This window comes from Elephas maximus, chromosome 3, assembly GCF_024166365.1.
Source record: "Elephas maximus indicus isolate mEleMax1 chromosome 3, mEleMax1 primary haplotype, whole genome shotgun sequence".
Lineage (NCBI taxonomy): Eukaryota > Metazoa > Chordata > Mammalia > Proboscidea > Elephantidae > Elephas > Elephas maximus.
The window spans coordinates 148,279,142-148,301,605 of record NC_064821.1 but is presented as its reverse complement, the minus strand read 5'-3'; the positions used below and the strand labels follow the sequence as shown (position 1 = coordinate 148,301,605).

At 44.1% G+C, this 22,464-nt stretch overlaps 1 non-coding gene across 1 annotated transcript; it reads left to right on the top strand.

Moving 5' to 3' along the window:
* The first annotated feature begins 2,029 nt into the window (after positions 1-2,029).
* Positions 2,030-2,114, top strand: TRNAR-UCU (transfer RNA arginine (anticodon UCU)). The gene is given in 2 exon segments: positions 2,030-2,066; positions 2,079-2,114. It is a non-coding gene; the product is annotated as a tRNA-Arg (tRNA).
* Positions 2,115-22,464: the final 20,350 nt, after the last annotated feature.

The following is a 22,464-nucleotide window of genomic DNA, read 5'->3' as shown; positions in this document are numbered from 1 at the left end:
CAGAAGACTTGTGTGTTCTGCCAGCATCCGTAACACTGTGATAAACTAACACGGTAGCCTGCAAGTAGGGTTAAATCTCAGACTCTTCACAGTTCCTGACATACACTAGCTGGCTGCCCCTACACGAGTTATTTAACCTTTCTTAGATGGTGTCCATTCTTTATAAAGGGGCCGGCAGCATTTATCTCATAGGGTTGTGCTAGAGATTTAATTAAATAAGAATGCAAAAACCTCTACTACACTAGGCTCCTGTGAATTCCTTTCCCTCTTTAGAAACACTGATAGAGACTACTTTGCCTGATGATGCTGTGCAGGGAGGAATGGAGTGGACCAGAGTGGGATGTGACTAATCCTGGTTTGGTGCAGATGTGGCGTTTGGACTAGCCTAACTCTGGGCACGTAGTGGTTAAATGCTATGGCTGCTAACCAACAGGTTGGCAGTTCGAATTCACCAGGTGCTCCTTGGAAACTCAATGGGGGCAGTTCTGCTCTGTCCTATGGGGTCACTGAGTCCGAACTAACTTGACGGCAACCGGTTTGGTTTGGCTTGTTTTAACGAAGGTATTATACAGCAGAGGCCCTGGTAGCATAGCGGTTAAGAGCTATGCTGCTAACTGAAGGCTGGTAGTTCAAGTCCACCAGGTGCTCCTTGGAAGCCCTATGGGGCAGTTCTAATCTGCCCGATGGGCAGCAATCGGTATGACCATTTTGGTTAACCACGGCACACAGCAGCAGCTCCGCAATTTCTTTGTAAACGGGGTTCGGAAAGCAGCAAGCTAACTGGAGCGGGGAGACACGGGTTTTGCTTTGCAGCAACAGTTGCATAGCAACCACGCTGTTTGTATTTAGATTGTCTATTTTGAGTGGCTTTGGGGTCTTGCTGTTCGAAATTACTGGGGCACTGAAGACCGCCCCCCCCCCCCAAAACCACCCCCTGTACCGTGGCTTCCGCGCCCTCGCGAGCACCAGGTCCTTGCCCTCGGCCGGCGTTCGGGCTCGGCTCCCTCCCTCCCCCGCCCGCAGCCCCACTGAAACGCTACGGCCGCGCTCCGGCGCGCGCCCTCTGGCCGCACGCGCCCCGCACACGCATGCTCCCAGCGCTCCACCCGCTCCCACGCGCGCTATCACCCTCACGGGCTCAGCTGTCCACGCAGCCGCGTGCCCCGGGAGCGCGGGCTTGGGGCGGCTGTGCGGCGCCGCGGAGGCGGCTCGAGGCCCTCGAACGAGCTTTCGGAGGCTGCTGCGGCGCGGGGCACGTCGTCCCCCTCAGCCCACCAGAGCCCGGATACCTCAGAAATTCGGCTCTGGGTCTGTGGGGAGCGAAATGCAACCCAAACACCATTTCACCGAATCTCGAGGAAATAAACACGCACAAGCACGAACACAGACATCGCGACGGCCCTTGTCGGCAGGTCCCGTCCGCGGGCGGCCAGCCGCAGGCGGCGAGCGAAGAGCCTGGGGCCGAGAGGGGCCGCTGCCTACGCCTCGCAGCCCAAGTGGTCGCCGCTCGGGATCGGCCGCTAAAAGGTGCAACGTAAGTGCCGGCGTCACCGTCCGGCTTAACGGTGCAACGGCCGGCCAGGGGCCTCCGCCCTGTGTCCGGCGTCGCTGGGGCCTGGGCCGGGTGGGACGGGCCGCCGGAGAAACCCGGTAGGCGGCGGTGCTTGGGGCAGGAAGAGAGCCAAGGAAGGAAAAGGGCGTTGTGATTTGTCCTGTGCAGTCAGGTACGGCGGCGCCCGGGGCGGGCGGGAGAGCGGGCTGCGGCCGTCCTGACGAGAACGAGCAGCCGGGACTCGGCGGACCTGCGGCTGCCTTGCGCTTGTCGGGCCCATCAGGCTCGTTAAGAGGGGGCAGCCGGGGAGGACAGGCGCCTGCGGCCCGCGTCTGGCGGTGGCTGCCTCCGCTCCAGTGTCCTAAACACAGCGGGCAGGCAGGCCGAGGCAGCACAGACTCCGGGACTGGCGGTGGGAAGGGCGCAGGGCCGTCGCCTCTGGCTTAATATAGCAGATGCGCGAAGGCTCCAACAGGTGGCTCCGTGGCGCAATGGATAGCGCATTGGACTTCTAGAGGCTGAAGGCATTCAAAGGTTCCGGGTTCGAGTCCCGGCGGAGTCGCAGTGCTTTTTCTCCCCTGCAGTTTATTTTCTACTCGTCTCATTCTCTCCTTTTCCTAAACAGCTTGACACGCCCCCATTCCCTGCTTTCTCTCCCAACTTTTGGCTTCTGCGGCCCTTTCGTATTTGGCGGCTTTCGGGGATTCCCCGCCTTCTTAGCTCCCCTAGGCCTTTCTGCTAAAGGCCTGAGCCCAGCCGACTCCGGAACCGGATCCGGGGCCTGGGGCGACCCCGGGCGGCGGCGACGAGGCCGGAAAGGAGCAAACAGCGAAGTGAGGCCTTGCATTCTGGGTGTGGGGTGGGGTCCTCGATCCGCAGCTCTTTGCCGTTTCGGCCTAACGGTGGACGCTGAGGAAGGTCGGGTACCGGGTGTTTGAGGAGAGCTGCCCCCACGCCCGGAGCATGACCGTGGCTGCTAGCGAGGGACGAGGGATGAGAACCGCGGAACTCACCTCACTCTGCGCAGCGCCGGCTGGCTGCCTGTCCAGCCCAGCGGGCCTCAAAATCAGGAGGGGACCTGTCAGAAATGCAGATTTCTGGGCATCACTTCGGGACTTAATCCAGTTGGTCTGGGGTGGGGCCCAGGAATCTGTATTTCTGAGAAGACAGTCCCCCCGCTCCCCAGCCCGCGCGGTGATGCCTGCGCTAAGAGGTCCAGAGTCCGCTCTGGAACACGAGGGCAGAAATTACTCCCTGTCTTGCACCTCTTCTCTTGATAACTCGTAGCTTTGCACAAGGTTAGGATTTTACCTCACTAAATGTGAATAAATGAATGACTGGAATTTTTAAAATTCATTCTAACAAACAAAACAGGTAATTCATGCAAAAGTACAAAATACGAAGTGATTAAAAAACATAGAGAGAAAAGTAAACATCCTTGTTATTTCTCTACTCCAGGCTTACGGCTCCCTCACAAGCTTTTAGTGATAATGGTTTCTCGGAGATATTATCAGATTTGTTTTATACACGTGAGCATTTTATGTATTACTCGTCTGTGTATATTTGTTGATGTTATTGATGTGTGGTACGTTGCCTTATAAAAACAGAATTGCTAGTATGCTGTACTTGCTTATTACACTTATTGATACATGTGGAGCTGCCTTTTTCGTTGTATGTATGGATCATAATGTTTTAACGCTCCCCAATAGTTGGACATTTAGGTGTCTGATACTTTCCTGTACAGGCAGTGCTTCAGTGAATATCCTTATTCTTATAGTATTGTACACAAGTGCAAGTTTATCTGTAGGATAGGTTCCTAGGAAGTTGAATTGCTGGGTCAAAGGTTTGTGCGTTCTTAATCCATGCACTCTTTGGTAGATACTGCCAAGTTGCCATCCTAGAGATTGTACCCAGTTTACTCTAACCAGCAACATGCCTCTTTTCTCACAACATACATGGTATCAAACAAATAAAAAATGGTATCTGATTGTAGATTTAATTCATGACGTTTATGAGTGAAGCCAAGCATCTTTTCATGTGTATAATAATCTGTATTTCCTCTTCTGTGATCTGTTTCTGACTTTTGCTAATTTCTTTATTGTTTTGGTCATTTTCTTATTAGTTTGTAAGGAAACCAGCCCTTTTTTGTGATAGGTGTTACAGTTATTCCTTCCCCGTTTGTTGTGTGTGTCTTTATTTTGTTTAAAGTATTTTGTTTTGTTTTTCTGGTTTTGCAGAAATTCATATATTTGGACTTATCAATCATTTCTTTTATGGCTTCTAGGTTAGGAGTCAGGGAGCCCTGGTGGCACAGTGGTTAAGTGCTGGGCTGCTAACTGAAAAGTCGGTGGTTCAAACCCACCAGCTACCCAGCTGGAGAAAAATGTGGCAGTTTGCTTCTGTGAAGATTTACAACCTTGGAAGCCCTGTGGAAAATTAGTTCTACTCTGTCCTATAGGGTTGAAATTGACTTGATGGCAGTGGGTTTAGATTTTTTGGTTTAGGTTTGGGGTCATAATGCACTCAGATTATTAAATAATTTCCTCATGTTTTATTTTAGTGCTTTTATGGTTTTATTTTTACATTTAATTCTTTTCTTCATCAGGAATGTATTTTTGTATAGGGAGCAAAGTGGGGGTTTTGTCCCAGGATCACTGATAATGAACGATACTCCTTTTCTACAGTAATTTGAAATGCCATCTTTATCACTTTCTAAATTCCCATATGCATTTGAGTTTCTGGATCCTTTGTTCTTTTCCATTCATCCATCTGTTTTAGTTCTGATTTCACCAGAACCGTGATGTTTTAATATCTAGCAGGACCAGTTCTCCATCATAACTCCTTTTATTCCTTAAGATTTTTTTCCCCTGCCTATTCTCAAAGTGTTATTTTTCCTGTATAATAATAATCGTTAGTACTTATTTAGCACTTGCTATATACCAGGTACTATTCTAAGTGTTTCATGCATTTTAATACATTTAATTCTCTGCTAACCCTACCAGGTAGGTATTAATACTACCTTTCAAGGAAGAGGCATCTGAGATGCTGTCCTAGTCATCTAGTGCTGTTGTAGTGGAAATACCACAAGTGGATGGCTTTGACAAAGAGAAATGTATTCTTTCATGGTAAAATAGGCTGAAAGTCCCAATTCAGGGTGTGTCAGCTCTAGGGGAAGGTCCTTGTCATCAGTCCTCCCCTGGACCAGGAGCTTCTCCACACAGGAACCCTGGGTCCAAAGGAAGCGCTCTGCTCTCTGCACTGCTTTGTTGGTGGTACGAGGTCCCCAACACTCTGCTTGCTTCCTTTCCTTTTATCTCTTGTAAAAGGTGATGCAGGTCAAACCCCAGGGAAACTCTTTACATTGGATCAGTGATGTGACCTTAGTAAGGGTGTTATAATCCCACTCTAATCCCCTTTAACATAAAATTACAATACAAAATGGAGCACAACCACACAATACTGGGAATTATGGCCTAACCAAGTTGACACATATTTTGGGGGGGGGGCACAGTTCAATCCATGACAGATGCAGAAAGGTTAAGTAACTTGTCCAAGGACACACAGCTAATTAGTGAGCCTGTATGCGAACCCTAGAAAGCTGGTCCTATGGGTGAAACCACAGTTCTGCATTGCCTTTCTACATGAGCTTTAGTTACAGCTAGTCTGACTCTAATCTTAGGTATTTTTATTGAGGTCATGTTGTATTTATAGATTAATATAGGGAGAATTGAACTGATTATGACATTGAGTCATAATTATGATGCTGTTAAGAGCATGATATGTTGTTAAGAGCAGCAAGGAAAAAAGAGAACAGCTCTGCCTTTCCACGTGTACAGCCCTTATTTGGGAGTATGTTAAAGTTTTCTTCATGTGGATCTTGGCCTTTTTTGTTAACTTTATTCCTAGATAATGTATCATTTTCTCGAGATCTTTTCTTCTGTTATATTTTCTAAGTTGTTATGGTTTTTATGTGAGGAGGCTTTTGATGTTTTAAATAATTTATAAGCCACCATTTTATTGAATTATCTTACTGTTTAAAATAGTTTTTCAGTTCAAAGCCACAGTGGGATACCATTTCACACTCACCATACCTGTTATCGTTGAGTGGATTCCAACTCATAGCAACCCTATAGGACAAAGTAGAACTGCCCCATAGGGTTTCCAAGGCTGTAATCTTCACAGAAGCAGACTGCTACATCTTTCTCCCGCAGAACGGCTGGTGGGTTCAAACCTTTCAGTTAGCAGCCAAATGTTTTAACCACTGCACCACCATCACTACTGTTTACAACCAATAGGATAATTATAATAAAAGAGGTAATCAATAAGGAGTGTTGGCAAGGATGTGGAGAAATAGAAATTCTTGTACACAACTAGTAGGAATGTAAAATCGTGCAGCCACTTGGAGAGCAGTCTGACAGTTCTTCAAAAGGTTAAACATAGAGTTACCATATGACCCGGCAAGTCTACTCCTGTGTACATACCCAAGAGGCTTGAAAACATTTATCCACGTAAACACTGCTGCACAAATGTTCCAGCCCAAACTGGAAACGACCCAAATGTCCATCAGCTGATGAATGGATAAACAAAATGTGGGATTTCCATACAATGGAATATTATTCAGCAATAAAAAGAAATGGAGCAGTGATTCATGTTGCAACATGGATAAACCCAAAAACATTATGCTAAGTGAAAGATGTCACTCACAGCAGGCTATATATGGTATGATTCCATTTCCATAAAATGTCTAGAATAGACAATTCCATGGATACAAAAAGTAGATTAGTGGTTGTCAGGTGATGGGGAAAAAGGTAGTGTGAAATGACAGCTGATGGGTACAGGGTTTTTTTGGAGGTAATTAAGATATTCTGGAGTTAGTGCTGGTGGTTGTACAACTCTGTGAATATCCAAAAATAAAACTGAATTGTATACTTTAGTATGAATTTAATGGTATGTGAATTATATTTCAAAGAAAAAAATAGATTTTTAGTTGACTTAGTTTTGGGTCTGGGTAGTTCTGTTTTCTGGAAATTTATCATCCAAAAATAATGATGATAATTTTACCTTCTCCTTTCTAATTTTTATGCCTAACTATACCAACAGAAAATACCAAGTAATTTTTTGTGATAGTGGTGATAGTGGGCTTCCTTGTCTTTTCCTGACTACTATAGGAATTCATCTCCACTAAGCAGGGATTGGCATATGCTCACACACACAGATTTTATCACATTAAGAAAATAACTCTCTATTTGTCAATAATCTATGGAGAGTTCTCTTCTCTGGTCTATTAATATTATGCATTATATTATCAGATTTTTCTAATATTCAACCTTCTTGCATTTCTGAAATGAGTCCCACTTTGTTGTGGTATATATTTATTTTAATATTCCAATATTTTGCAATTTTTGAATATAAAGATCGACATATAATTACTATAAAATGAATTGCAAACACAGCATTGTTTGTAACGGCCCCAAACAAAATAGATGTCTGTCAGTAATGGTCTGTTTAAATGAAGTGTGCTGGAGCCATGTAGTTGAATATAATGCAGATCTTTTAATTTAAAACTGAGGAGCGTTGCTGTTGTCAGGTGCCTTCGAGTTGGTTCTGACTCATAGCAACCCTGTGTACAACAGCGAAACTGCCCAGTGGTTCCACACCATCTTCACAGTCGCTGCTCTGTTTGAGCTCATTGTTGCAGCTGCTGTGTCAGTCCATCTTGTTGAAGGTCTTTCTCTTTTTCACTGACTCTCTACTTTACTGGATGATGTCCTTCTCCAGGGACTAGTCCCTCCTGATAACATGTCCAAAGTACATAAGAGGAAGCCTTGCCATCCTCGCTTCCAAGGAGTGCTCTGGCAGTACTTCTTCCAAGACACATTTGTTTATTCTTCTAGCAGTCCATTTGATATTCAGTATTCTTCTTCACCAGCACCCTAATTCAAATGCATCAACTCTTCTTCAGGCTTCCTTATTCATTGTCTAGCTTTCACATGTGTGTGAGGTAATTTAAAATACCATGGCTTGGGTCAGGCACACCCTAGTCCTCATGATGACATCTCTATTTTTCAACACTTTAAAGAGGCCTATTTTTTTATTGCAGCAGGTTTGCCCAATGCGATACGTCGTATGATTTCTAGGCTGCTGCTTCCCTGAGCATTAAATCCTTGACAATTTCAATATTTTGTTTATCATAATGTTGCTTATTGGTCTAATTGTGAGGAGGTTTGTTTTCTTTATGTTGAGGTGTAATCCATACCGAAGGCTGTGGCCTTTGATCTTCATCAGTAAGTGCTTCAAGCCCTCTTCACTTTCAGCAAGGAAGGTGGTGTCATCTGCGTATCGCCGATTGTTTATGAGTCTTCCTCCAATCCTGATCCTGCAGTTGTCTTCTTATATTCCAGCTTCTGGATTATTTGTTCAGCATATAGATCGAATGAATATGGTGAAAGAATACAACCCTGACGCACACCTTGCCTGACTTTGAACAATGCAGTCTCCCCTTGTTCTGTTCAAAGGACTGTCTCTTGATCTATGTATATATTCCACATGAGCACAATTAAGCGTTCTGGAATTCCCATTCTGTGCAGTGTTATCCATAATTTGTTAGGATCCACACTGTGTAATGCCTTTGCACAGTCGATAAAACACAGGTAAACATTCTTGCTGGTATTCTCTGCTTTCAGCCAGGATCCATCAGACATCAGCAGTGATATCCCTGGTTCCATGTCCTCTTCTGAATCCGGCTTGAATTTCTGGCAGTTACCTATCGATGTACTTTTGAAGCCGCCTTTGAATGATCTTTAGCAAAATTTTACTTGTGTGTGATGTTAATGATATTGTTCAATAATTTCTACATTTGATTGGATCACCTTTCTTTGGAATAGGCATAAAGACCTCTTCCACTAATCTCTCTTCCAAATTTCTTGGCATAGATGAGTGAGCACTTCAGCACTGCATCTGTTTGTTGAAACATCTCAATTGGTATTCCATCAATTCCTGGAGCCTTGTTTTTCTCCAATGCCTTCAGTTCAGCCTGGACTTCTTCCTTCAGTACCCTTGGTTCTTGATTATAGGCTACCTCCTCAAATGGTTGAACGTCAACCAATTCTTTTTGATACGGTGACAGTGTATTTCTTCCATCTTCTTTTGATGCTTCCTGTGTCAGTTTTTTTTGCCCACAGAATCCTTTAATATTGCAACTTGAGGCTTGAATTTTTTGTTCAGCTCTTTCAGCTTGAGAAATGCTGAGTGTGTTCTTCCCTTCTGATTTCCTAACTCCAGGTCTTTACACAGTTTATTATAATACTTTGTGTTCTTAAGCCACCCTTTGAAATCTTACGTTCACCTCTCTTATTTCATCATGTCTTCTGTTTGCTTTAGCCACTCTACATTCAAGAGCAAATTTCAGAGTCTTTTCTGACATCCGTTTTGGTCTTCACTTTTTTTCCTGTCTTTTTAATGACCTTTTGCTTTCTTCATGTATTATGTCCTTGATGTCATCCCACAGCTCATCTGGTCTTTGGTCATTAGTGTCCAATGTGTCACATCTATTCTTGAGATGGTCTCTAAATTCAGGTGGGATATACTCAAGGTTGTACTTTGGCTCTTGTGGACTTGCTCTTATTTTCTTCAGCTTCAGCTTAAACTTGCATAGGAGCAGTCGATGGTCAGCTCCACAGTTGGTGCCTGGCCTTGTTCTGATTATATTGAGCTTCTTCATCATCTCTTTCTACAGATGTAGTCCATTAGATTCCTGTGTATTCCATGTGGTGAGGTCCATATGTAAAGTCGCCATTTATGTTGTTGGAAAAAAAAGTATTTTGAATGAATAAGTCATTGTTCTTGTAAAATTCTATCCTGCGATCTCTGGTATCATTTCTATCACTGAGGCCGTGTTTTCCAACTACTAATTCTTTGTTTTCCAACTTTCCCATTCCAGTCACCAATAACTATCGATGCATCTTGATTGCATGATCAATTTCAGACTGCAGAAGTTGGTAAAAATCTTCAATTTCTTCATCTTTGGCAAGCCTTTAAAAAATGAGGAATACACACGCTCACATACACAGTCATGTATTGCATCACGTCCGTTGGGCAGTGTTTGACCACGTATACATCCGTGGTCCCATAAGATTATGATACAGTTCAGAAATCTCGACCAGAGATTGGCATGTAGCAGACGTAACTGGACATAGTGAACGCATCAGCTTCCTGCAGGGAACACATGTATCTCGTGTCTCTTGGCCCAGCTGGTCCTGGGGATGAGGGGGTGACTCACACTACTTCTCCCAAGCTGTGGGGGCTTCTGAGGGGTCTGTGCACACCTCATGCTGCCCAGACCTGAGTGGAGCTTCCTAGCAGCCCCAAGCAGTGAATAGCGGGCTCTGCCATGGGCACCAGGTGTCCAGGAGAGCACATGGGATGCTGGGGCACTGAGCAGTGGGAGGATGCCAGCACCAGTCAGGGTCAGAAGTTGGAGCCAGAACCCAGGTTCTAGGTGAGCAGATGGACTCCCAACTGTCCAGATGCTGAGAGCTGTCGGTTGGGTGACCCGGCGGGACCCAAGGCCTTGGAAGGACAGATGGTCATCTGAGGTTGAGCAGGCATCCAAGCAGGAGAAGGTGTCTGGTGCTGCCAGACATATAATGGTACAGTACATATATAACCTGTATTACCTTGCCAGATACATTAGCTGAAATACAATACTGTATATGTACAGTATCTTGACTGTTTAGTCACTACAGGTTCACTATAGTATCCCATATAGCTTTACTAAGTATATAATACAGTGTTTGTACAATATCCAAATCACGTAAAGTCCTATTTCACAGAAGGTATAGTAGATGTAAAGCGACACGTAACTATGTATACATACAGTGAAACCTATGAGAGCCGGAACTTGACGGGACTGCCTCGTTTTTCTGGGTCTCACAAGTTTTCCACCTTTGACAGGGTACAATCTTAGCACTTTTCTGTCACTCTATTAGTGGAATATTTGAGTTTTCCTTCTCTGACATGTTTCCACCTTATACATGTTCTGGCTTTCACAGATATTACAGTATATATATTACTCTGGAAAAATGTCCAAGATTTATTATATGAAAAAAGCTGAGATGCAAATGAGTATATTAAATATGATTACATTTGTGTTAAATAATGTTTATACATATTATAATCCTGTTGTTAGTTGCCATTACGTTATATTAATATATGTTAATGTTAATACAGTTTAAGATGCATATGTTGTTGTTAGTTACTATAGAATCAATTCTACCTCATAGCGGCCCTACTAACAACAGAAGGAAATGCTGCCAGGTCCTACGCCATCCTCACCATCATTGCTGTGTTTGAGCCCATTGTTGCAGCCACTGTGTCAGTCCACCTCGATGAAAGTCTTCCTCTTTTCTGCTGCCCGTCTACCAAGAATGATGTGCTCTTACAGGGACTGGTCACTCCTGATAGCATGTCTAAAGTACGTAAGTCAAAGTTTCGCCATACTCATTTCTAAGGGGCATTCTTTCAAGACACATTCGTTTGTTCTTCTGGCAGTCCATGGTATGTTCAATATTCTTTGACAACACCGTAATTCAAAGGTGTCAGTTCGTCTTTGGTCTTCTTTAGTCATTGTCCAGCTTTCACATGCATATGAAGTGATTGAAAATACCATGATTTGAGTCAGGTGAACCTTATTCCTCATGGTGACATCTTTGCTTTTCAACACTGTGAAGAGATCGTTTGCAGCAGATTTGCCCAATGCAATATGTCATTTGATTTCTTCACTGCTGCTTCCATGGGCTTTGATTGTGGATCCAAGTACAATGAATTCCTTGACAACTTCAGTATCTTCTTTGTTTATCATGATGTGGCTTATTGTTCAAGTTGTGAAGATTTTTGTTTGCTTTAAGTTGAGGTGTAATCCATAGTGTATACACATATACTTTAGTATACATTATAAGCCTAAAATGTACATTATTTTGATTGTGTAGGCATAGAAAATTTCTGGAAGGATATACAAATGGTGGAGCCCTGGTGGTGTGGCGGTTAAGAGCTTTGCTGCAGACCAAAAGGTCGGTAGTTCAGATCTACCAACTGCTCCTTGGAAACCCTATGGGGCAGTTCTACTCTGTCCTATAGGGTTGCTATGAGTTGGAATCAACTCGATGGCAATAGGTACTTAGGTAATATGAACGGTTAACAGTGGTTACTTGGGGGCATTGCTGGGGTCGGTGGGGGCAGTGGTATGAAGGGAGGGAGCTTTTCTTTTTACTTCATACCTCTCTGTAATGTTTGGATTTTTTTTCAAAGTGAGCCGTTCTTGGTAGTTAAAAAATTAAAGAATCGTAAAACAGAAAAATCCTAATACTAACAAGGAAAGAGAAAGCATTTGTGTCTGTTCCTTAAATCACTTTCATGCAGGCAGCCGTCTGAGGCTGAGTTCTCTAGAGAAGCAACACCAGTGAAGCATATGTGTGTGTGTGTGTGTGTGTGTGTATATATAAACCCATTGTCATTGAGTCAATTTTGACTCATAGTGACCCTATAGGTCAGAATAGAACTGCCTCATAGGGTTTCCAAAGAGCAGTTGGTGGGTTTGAACTGCTGACCTTTTGGTTAACAACCGAGATTTTTAACCACTAGGCCACCAGGACTTGATATATAGAGAGACAGAGAGAAATTTACCTGAAGGAGATGGCTCACATGGTTGTAGAGACTGGCAAGTCCTAAGTCTGTGGGTTAGGTATCAGGCTGCAGGCTTCTCCTGACTCACGTAGCTGCAGGGGCTGACGAACTCAAAATTGGCAGGTCAGGTGACACGCTGCTGGCTCACAGGCTGCAGAGGCTGATGAATCCCAAGATCGGCAGGCAATATATCAGGCAGCTGGCTCCGGTCCCAAGAACTGGAGGTCAGATGATGATGGGCTAGTTGTTAGATCCAGACCAAGTGAATGAGCTTTGCCAGAACATCCATATATATATATATATTGGATGGAGGCCACACCCCCAAGGAAACTCCCCTTACAAGCGACTGGCTGATCACATCATGGAGGATGACTACATCATTACATAATTTCCAGATAACATCATTACATAACTACCAAACCACTGAGAATCATGGGCCAGCCAAGTTGACACACAACCTTAACTATTACAGCCCACCCCTTGTCAACTTGGCACCTGTACACATCTCTTCAAGCCATACACAATCTCTAAATAAGAACAACTTAAAAGTCATACTTGCACCTAACATGATACAATTGAGTGCAACTGAAAATGCACTTGCCCTGTTTACACCTTATATTTTATAAGTGAATAAAACAAAAATATTTGATGCACACATATAAGTGAGAAATATCAACAATTATAGTCCCTGTTTTTGCCACTGGTCATATGGTCATAACTGGTACTTAGATCTACCTTTTTCCACCACCCATTCCATGTTGCCTTTACCCTCAGCAAGTACCTCAGCAGGTTGTGGTTCTTTGCCTAGTGGGGTGATCCAGATCTTCATCCCTAAAGGTTCTGGGCCATCAGTTGTTGTGTCAGATTGAGTTGCTGTAGTTTTTCCATTGACTTTAATCACAGGCCATGGTAGTACTGACAGACACCTTAAGGGATCTCCTGTATTCCATACATACTCTTTTTGACCTCCGTTGTGCAACATCAGTCTAATTTCCCCTTGGTAGTCAGGGTAGTAACACCAGCCAGTATGGTAACTCCCTCCTTTGCCTGTTGATCCAGAGAAATGAGGAGCCCAAAGTAGCCAGGTGGCATTTTTAACTTCCAATTCAAAGGAATCCATGTTGTGTCCCCAGGTGGGAACATTCCTCCCTTTGGAACTAAGATCTCTAGGCACAGACAGCATAGGGTCTTGGGGACAGGAGGCAAAAATTTTGCAAGTGGGTCACTAGGGGTACTAATGAGTGGTGCCATTCCCATCTCCACCCCTTGATTCCTGGAACCGTGAATCCTGGCTATGGGAGAAACGGCACCATATATTGGATGCTGGTTTAGAGCGTATACAGCTTCCTGGAGAACATTGCCCCAACCCTGCAAAGTGTTGCCATCTTCCTGGTGCTGTAATTGTGTCTTTAGAAGATCCTTCCATCATTCTATCAAGCCAGCTGTTTTAGGATGATGGAGAACTTTGATAAGACCAGTGAATTCCATGAGCATGGACCCATTGCCATACTTCATTTGCTGTGAAGTCAGTCCCTTGATCTGAGGCAATGCTCTGTGGGATACCATGACAGTGGATAAGGCATTCTTTGAGGCATCATGTGCAGGAAAGGCAAATCCATATCCAGAGTAAGTGTCTATTCCAGTAAGAATAAAACTCTGCCCTTTCCATGATGGAAGTGTTCCAATGTAATAACCCCTTACCAGGGTGCTGGCTGATCACCTTGAGGAATGATGCCACATCAGGGACTCAGTGTTGGATTCCACTGCTGGCAGATTGGGCATTCAGCTGTGATTGTCACCAAGTTGGCTTTAGTGAGTGGAAGTCCATGTTGCTGAGCCAGTGCATAACCACCATCCCTGCCACCGTGGTCACTTTGTAAATGAGCCCACTGGGCAATGACTGGAGTGCCTGGGTAAAGAGGATGATTGGTTTCCACAGAACACATCATCCTATCCACTTGATTGTTAAAATCCTCTGCTGAGGTCACCCTTTGGTGAGCATTCACATGAGACACAAATATCTTCACTTCTTTGGTCCATTCAGAGAGACCTATCCACATATCACTTCCCCATACCTCCTTGTCACCAACTTTTCAGTCACATTCCTTCAAAGTCCCTGGCCATCCAGCCAAACCATTGGCCACAGCTCATGAATCAGTATATAATCACAAATCTGGCCATTTCTCCTTCCAAGCAAAGTGAACAACCAGGTGCACCGCTTGAAGTTCTGCCCATTGAGAGAATTTTCCTTCACAACTGTCCTTCAAGGAGGTTCCAGAAAGGGGCCACTGTCCACTTTTGAGCGGTGCCTGCATATCGCATAGAACTATCTGTAAGCCAGGCTTGAGTTTTCTCTTCCTCAGTCAACTGATCATAAGGAAGTCCCATGAGGCCATAGGTGCAGACTGGGAAAGGGCAGGTAATGTGACAGGAGTAGAGACCATGGACATCCTCACACAACTTGTGCCTTCAGGTCCTGCTCCAGCCTGGTCCTGTATATACCACTTACATTTAAGTATGGAGTGCTGCTGTGCACGTCAAACTTAATGACTCTGTGGGTCAGATAACACCCAGTTCATGATGGGCAGCTCAGGCCACATGATGACTTGGTGGCCCAGGATTAAGCATTCAGTATCAGTGCCAAGGTCCAGTAACAAAGCAGAAGCTGTTTCTCAAAAGGAGAGTAGTTACCTGTAGAGGATGACAGGGATTTACTCCAAAATCCTAAGGGCCTGCACTGTGATTCACCAGTAGAGGCCTGCCAAAGCCTCCAAACAGCTTCTCTATCTGCCACTGCCACTTCAAGCACCGTTGAACCAACCAGATCATATGGCCCAAGTGGCAGAGCGGCTTGCATAGCAACCTGAACCTGTTTCAGAGCCTTCTCTTGTTGTGGGCCCACTCAGAGTAGCAGCTCTTGTGAGTCACTTGATAAATAGGCCAGAGTAGCACACCTAAATGAGGGATATGTTGCCTCCAGAATCCAAAGAGGTCCACCAGGAATTTTGCCTCATTTTTAGTTGTCGGTGGGGCCAGATGTAACGATTTATCCTCCACTTTAGAAAGACTATCTCTACATGCCCCACATCACTGGACACCTAGAAATTTCACTGAGGTAGAAGGTGCCTAAATTTTTGTGTGATTAATTTTATACCCTTTGGCATGCTATTTGTTGTACCAATAAGTTGAGAGTCATTGACACTTCTTCTTTACTAAATCAGAATAATGTCATTAATGTAATGGACCAGTGTGACATTTTGTGGAAAGGAAAGGCAATCAAGGTCCCTGCAGACTAGATTATGACATAGGACTGGAGAATTGATACACCTCTGAGGTAGGACAGTGAAGGTGTATTGCTAGCCTTGCCAGCTTAAAGCAAACTGCTTTTCATATTCCTTCAAAACTGGTGATACCCAAAGACTCTTAAGGCACAGCTGGGTTAATCTCATCACATGGAGGAGGGAAGGGATACTGATTTTATTGGGGAGGTGGCTTAGCTTAGCAAAGATGGAGCGATTCCTTCAGATGGGAGCAAGAGGGCTGGTTCTATTGGCAGGAGTGATTCAATAGAATTTATGGGCTGTGTCGCCACCTTCCTGATTATCTGCCTATATATTCCCATCTCAAGTTTCAGTATACCAGTTCTTCCCAATCAGTGCCCTCCCTTTAAATTCAGACATCATTTGAGCGTGGGAATTCAATTGGCATTATAAGTCAGCAACTTTTACGATAACACTCTGGGTTTGGTTTTCAGCAATGTCAGCTCTGTTACTACAAGAAATGAGGTTGTCTTTCAGGGCATAAGTGGCAATTTTCAGGTCTTTTATGCAGCACGTGAGCTGTGACTCTGAAGCCCCGAGTTTAACTCTTTCACCATTTTGTCTAGCGAAAGTAGGACCAATCAAACAGCTTCCCTGTACTTCTCATTCTGACAAAATTGTAGAAAAGTAATCAAACGTGATCACCCAGGGCCTCACTTCTCACCAATACTTGATTTATTGGTTGTGATGCTTTGTATATTAATATTGCCACCTCATGCCATGGATTAGCAGTGCCCTCTTTGCTACTGGAGGCACAGTCATCAGCACCTTTACGACTTGTCAGACTTGAGAACCAATTTAGAAAACTCATCCTTCCAACTTTGTTTCCGATTCTCGGTACCAAAGGTCTTAGGTTGGGTTCCCTAGAGAAGCAAAACCAGTAAAACGTATACATACCTACAGACAGACAGAAAAAGATTTATTTCAAGGAAATGGCTCACATGGTTGAAAGGCTGGCAAGTCTGAAATCTGTGGGTCAGGCTGGAGGCTTCTCCTGACTCATGTAGCGTCAGGTGCTGATGAACCCAATATCGGCAGGTAAGGTGGCAGGCTACTACTGTCTCACAGGCTATGGAGGTTGTCGAATCCCAAGACCGGCAGGCAATATGGCAGATACCTGGCTCAAGTCCCAAGAACCAGAGGTCAGATGATAAGCTGGGTGCAGGATGCAGACCAAACAATCAAGCTTTGCCAGAATGTCTATATATATATATTGGATACAGGTCACATCCCCGAGGAAACTTCCCTTACAGCTGATTGACCACATCGTGAAGGATGAACACATCATTACATAACTGCCAGATTGTGTCATTACATAACTGCCAAACTACATCATTACATAACTGCAAAACCACTAAGAATCATGGCCCAGCCAGGTTGACACACAACCTTAGCCTTCACAGCAACGTTAACAATACTCCCCCTATTTTCGCAACTTGATTTAACAGACCTTTATTGGCTCTTCACACACTACTGTATGCTGGGTCTTGGTGATAAGCCCTTCAGGAGCCCACTTGTTAAGCACCTTTAGGAGCTTCTCCTATTAAGAGTGAAGAAACATATAAACATGTTTTTGAAAAATCTCTTTTATGGAATGATTTAAGCAGATACCATATCCTAAGGTCTTGCACACCATGCTGAGCTGTGTGGCCTTTACCCTGAAGGCATTGGGAAGCCACTGAAAAGTTGTTAGCTGGGGAGCATAAGAGTAGATGTGTGTTTTGTATCACTGCCTCCCCCCCTCCACCCGCTGCAATGTTGGTAATGGGGTACAAGCCAGAAGACCAGTTCAGGGGGCAGTTGGAGTCACCTAGGTAATGGAATGATGAGGGCTGAGATAAGGGAGGTAGTTTGGGGAGTGGGACAAGTATTCAGATTGGAGAGACTGATGCATCACAAGGACTTTCCTCCAGGGCTGACAGAGACAAAAAGCTTTCCCCTGGAGCCGGTGCCCTGAATTCGGACTTCTAGCCTACTGGACTGTGGGAGAATAAACTTCTCTTTGTTAAAGATATCCATTTGTGGTATTTCTGTTACAGCTACACTAGATGACTAAGACATCTGTCTTGGAAGAAGTACAGCCACAATGCTCCTTAGAAGCAAGGATTGCAAGACTACATCTCACGTACTTTGGACATGTTATCAGGAGGGATCAGTGCCTGGAAAAGGACATTATGCCTGGTCAAGTAGAGGGTAAGTGAAAAAGAGGAAGACCCTCAAGATGCATTGACACAGTGGCTGCAACAATGGGCTCAAGCATAAAAACGATTGTAAAGATGGTGCAGGACCGGGCAGTGTTTAGTTCTGTTGTGCATAGGGTTGCTATGAGTCAGAACTGACTCAATGGCGCCTAACAACAACAACAACAACAACAACAACAACAACAGAGATATAGGAAGAAAACTAGGAGAAGGTGTTATCCCCAAGGATGCAAGACCAGAGAACTGATGGAGCAAGTTTCCTCCAGAGAAAAGGAGTCACGAGGAAAATGGAAACACCAACATTTTTCTGAACACTTGCTTTACACCAGCAACTTTAACTTGTCATTTAATTGTTCCCCAAGTCCTATCAAGTATGAATTATCCCATTTTACAGATGACTAATTAAGATGCGAATTTGTTCTAGAAGGAAGGTAAAAGCATTAGCCTAGGAATGACGGAAAAAATTGCCGCTCTTCTGAGGTAAGTGAGAAGAGGGCAGAAAGAAAGAAAAGCATGAAGGTGGAGAAGGGGAAGTCGAAGATGTTTATGCTTGAGGACCTGTTTTCTTTGTGCTGTCTTTCACAGCTCTACCTCGCACACCCATGATTGTAGGAAGGTATTGACAAGGTGGGAGTGTCTGAAAGGGTGGAGACATTCCCATCTTAAAGTAGCACGTTGCCATGTAAGGCCAGTACAGATCCTAGACGACCAGAGGCCAGGAATGGTTTCATTCCAGCTTCCTCCTGATCTGGGGCCTTCTAAATCCATCAGTATGTTTTTTATATTTTCTAACCTCATTCATCTTCATTTTTTTTTTTTAATACCAGCTTTGTTTTTTTTTTTTTTGTGCAAGGAAACATGCTGGAAGGAAATACAAAGATGAGTGAGATAGATTGCGTTTTCCTAAGCGTTTGGCTTAGTAATGGTCAGGGAGCCACAGATTGTTGATGCCATTAATTAGCATTGATTTTGGCCATGAGTGACAGAAAACCCAAAATAACAGTGAATTAAGCAAGATAGAAGTTTATTTCTCTCTCATGTAAAAGTCCAGGTAATGGGAGGTACTTGACCATGAGCAAACCATAACTCAAGGCAGAGAGGGAGAGAAATCCCCTGGCTTCTGTCCTCCTCCTGCCCTCTAGTCTTCCGTCAGTGCCTTCTATCAGCTAACCTATTGGGAAGCCAGTTGGCAAGGGAACTTAGGACATGTAGTTTCCTACAGCCCAGAGCAGAGCAGAAAAAAGGTTGGAAAGAGTGGAGAAGAAACAGGCACGTAACCACACCTGGATTTGGAGCAGTGAATATACCCTGTGGTGGCACCATTTTATGGAGGGTCTTGGATGTTGTTGGTATGGGCTTCTGCTTATTTTGTTAGGCAGAGGAGGGTCATAGAAGGTGAAAGGCAGAATGGCGTCATTGAAACTGTTTGAGGAAGACTTCCTCCATGGGGAGAATGGAGGGGAACAAGGAAATAATAGGTTCTCTTTGAGTACTTGCAGTGTTCCAGGCACAATTTTAGGTACTTTGTATTTATTTAATCATCTCAGAAAAATGATGTGTTGAACCTGAGAAGATTTGATGATACTCAGATGGAAACTTCCTGTAGTTAACTGGAAACGTGGGTCCAGGGCAGAGGGAAGGGGAGGAGGGTAGGGAATGAATTAAATTAATCAATGAATTTGGTGGGAAGTAATCAGAGTTGAATACAAGAATTGTAGAGCAGCAGCGAAGGACAAGCTGAGAGTGGAAAGCTACATAATACAGTAGTCTCTAGGTATCTGTGGGGAATTGGTTCCAGGACCTCCCCCCACCCCATGGATGCCAAAATCTCTTATATAATCCTTTATATAAAATGGCCTAGTATTTGCATATGACCTCTGCACATCCTCTCATACACTTTAAATCATTTCTAGATTACTTAAAATATCTAATACAATATACCACGGAATATACCACAGACTGCCAGAAGAACAAACAAATGTGTCTTGGAAGAGTTACAGCCAGAATGCTCATTAGAAGTAAGGATAGCAAGACTTTGTCTCACATACTTTGGACATGTTATCAGGAGGAACCAGTCCCTGGAGAAGGACATCATGGTTGATAAAGTAGGGGGTCTGAGAAAAAGAGGAAGACCCCCAAGGAGATGGATTGACACAGTGGCTGCAACAATGGGCTCAAGCATAACAATGATTATGAGGATGGTGCAGGACTAGGCAGTGTTACGTTCTGTTGTACATTGGGTCACTATGAGTCAACCAACTCAAGGCACCCAACAACAACCACCTAATGCAATGTCACAATTGTCACAACTGAAGACTTGCTATGGAAGGCAGCCTTATGTAAGTCTCTTGAGCTCTTCTGGGAACACTGATGCTACCTAGGCATTGGCCGATCCATGCTGATTCTCGTGATCTTGATGTTCATGAGACCGTAGCATTTACATAGGTAAAAGCCAGCCATCACTTACTAGCCTGAAACAACTTCTGCTTGCTCTCCCCCCCGCCCCCGCCCTTAGCTTTTGAAGGACTGCTTTGACCACTTCATTGTTTTTTGGGAGCCATTTTTTCACAGAAACAAAGAGTGCACACAGCCCAAGTAGTGAATGAAAGAAATGGGGGCAAACAATGCTGAAACAATGACTGCTGGAGAGAGACTGTGGGTTTGTGAAACCGTGGAGGCCACAGCAGGATGCTACACATCACTTCGTTCGTGAGAATTCAGTGGTGTGCTCAGTGTGCAGCAAATTCAAGTTTTGGTTTTCAAAAGTTTTTTTTTCCCCCCTGAATATTTTTGATCTACAATTGGTTGAATCCATGGATATGGAACCTGCGGTTATGGACGGCTGACTGTTTCCCAAAAATCTCAGTGATCTGTACTGATAAACAACAGAGGGTGTATCCCTGACTGGGATTGGCAGGAAACAAAAGGACTAGAGAATGAGGAAGCTCAGTAGGGTATGCAAAGAATTTTTTAAATGTCTGACCAATCAGGTCCAGGTTAGTTAGGCAGGGAAATGTATCCTGAGAGGGGTGGAGGATTGGGAAAATAAGGAGCGGCTGACAGGCTTGAGGTCGTGAATTCAAAATCTTAAGCAGTGGGACCCAGGCATTAGTGTTTTTTAAATCACATCAGGTAATTCAAAAGTGCAGCCAAGGTTGAGTTAGAGGGCACTGGAGAGAGGGCTAACAGGATAGCAGGTTGGGGTAATCAGAGTTCAGAATCTTGACCACTCAACAATTTCAAGGAATAGTGATTGGCTGAGGTGGAGTGGAAATAAGGATAACCAGAATTGATGAGACTGAGCTTGAAGAACTGTGTAAGGTCGTCTTGATGTGAATGTCCTTGGCTAAATTTGGATAATGATCTCACTAAAGGAGAAGCCAAGAGTTAATCATAAAGGATCACATTCAGGTAAAATATGTCTAGAGAGATGAAGTTGTCCATCAGGCAATCACCCAGGCACCTGGGAAAAAAGGCACGGGCCATTGTTTAAAATCCTTCCATCTTGCTTTATTTGACACCCCCTCTCCTCCAAATCAACAGTTGAAGTTGGGAGATGTGACAGATTTGGTTGGGAGGACAGAAGCCATAGATAAACTGGTGTTTTGATGAGCCTCACATGCCAGAATTAAGCTCGTTCTTTGTTCTTACTGTCTCACAGTCACCATTTTTTTTTTTTTTTTAATATATACATCTTCCACCTCCTGTCAGTTTGACATACTGTGGTGGCTTGTGTGTTGCTATGATGCCAGAAGCTATGCCACTGGTATTTCAAATACCAGTAGGGCCACCCATGATGGACAGGTTTCAGTGGAGCTTCTAGTCTAGGCCAGACTAGGAAGAAAGGCCTGACAACCAACTTCTGAAAATTAGCCAGTGAAAACCTTATGACTCACAACAGAACAGTGTCAAGGCTCACTTACTTTGGACACATCATCAGGAGGGATCAGTAACTAGAGAAAGAGATATTTGGTGAAGTAGAGGGCCAGGGAGGGTGAGGGAGATTCTCAGTGAGATTAATTGGCACAGTAGCCACAACACTGGACTCAAACATGCTGGTGATTGTGAGGTTGACACAGGACCAAGCGATGTTTCATTCTGTTGTACATAAAGTCACTATATGTTGGAGTCAACTCAAGGGCTGCTGTCTGTCTTACTGATAATACATTAAGATACTGAAAACATTCCAGTCGATCACAGTGTGTCTTATTTTTGTTCTCGTCTTCTGTAGTAAATTACTTCTCTTAACTTCCCTGCGTTATCAGGGGGTGCCCATGGGGGATGTCGGAGGGAAGGAGAGACTGAACAAAACTTCACAGACAGAAATCTCCTCTCAAGTAGATGACTACACGCACATGTTTCTTCCCTTCCACTGAAATAGGTCAAGGCACGTGTTCCAAAGACACCTGTAGTATTCGTCACTCTATATGATAGCTAACATCCATATGGCAAGTGGAACTAAATCTAATCATATTTTTATATCCATATGTCATTTTTTTCCCTTACCGAACAAGACCTGAGGATTTTAGTACTTTGCGCAGGTTTTGAGGCCAGGATATTGGTGCCTGAACGTTACTTGTTCCTGCTCGGTGATCCTGACCCAGGAGGTTGTACCTGCAAGGAACAATAGCCAATGGGAAAGAAAGTACCACTTAAATGAGCTAGAAGAGTGCCTGAATTGCAGGACTTTTCCGGTAACCTGTGATGGAAC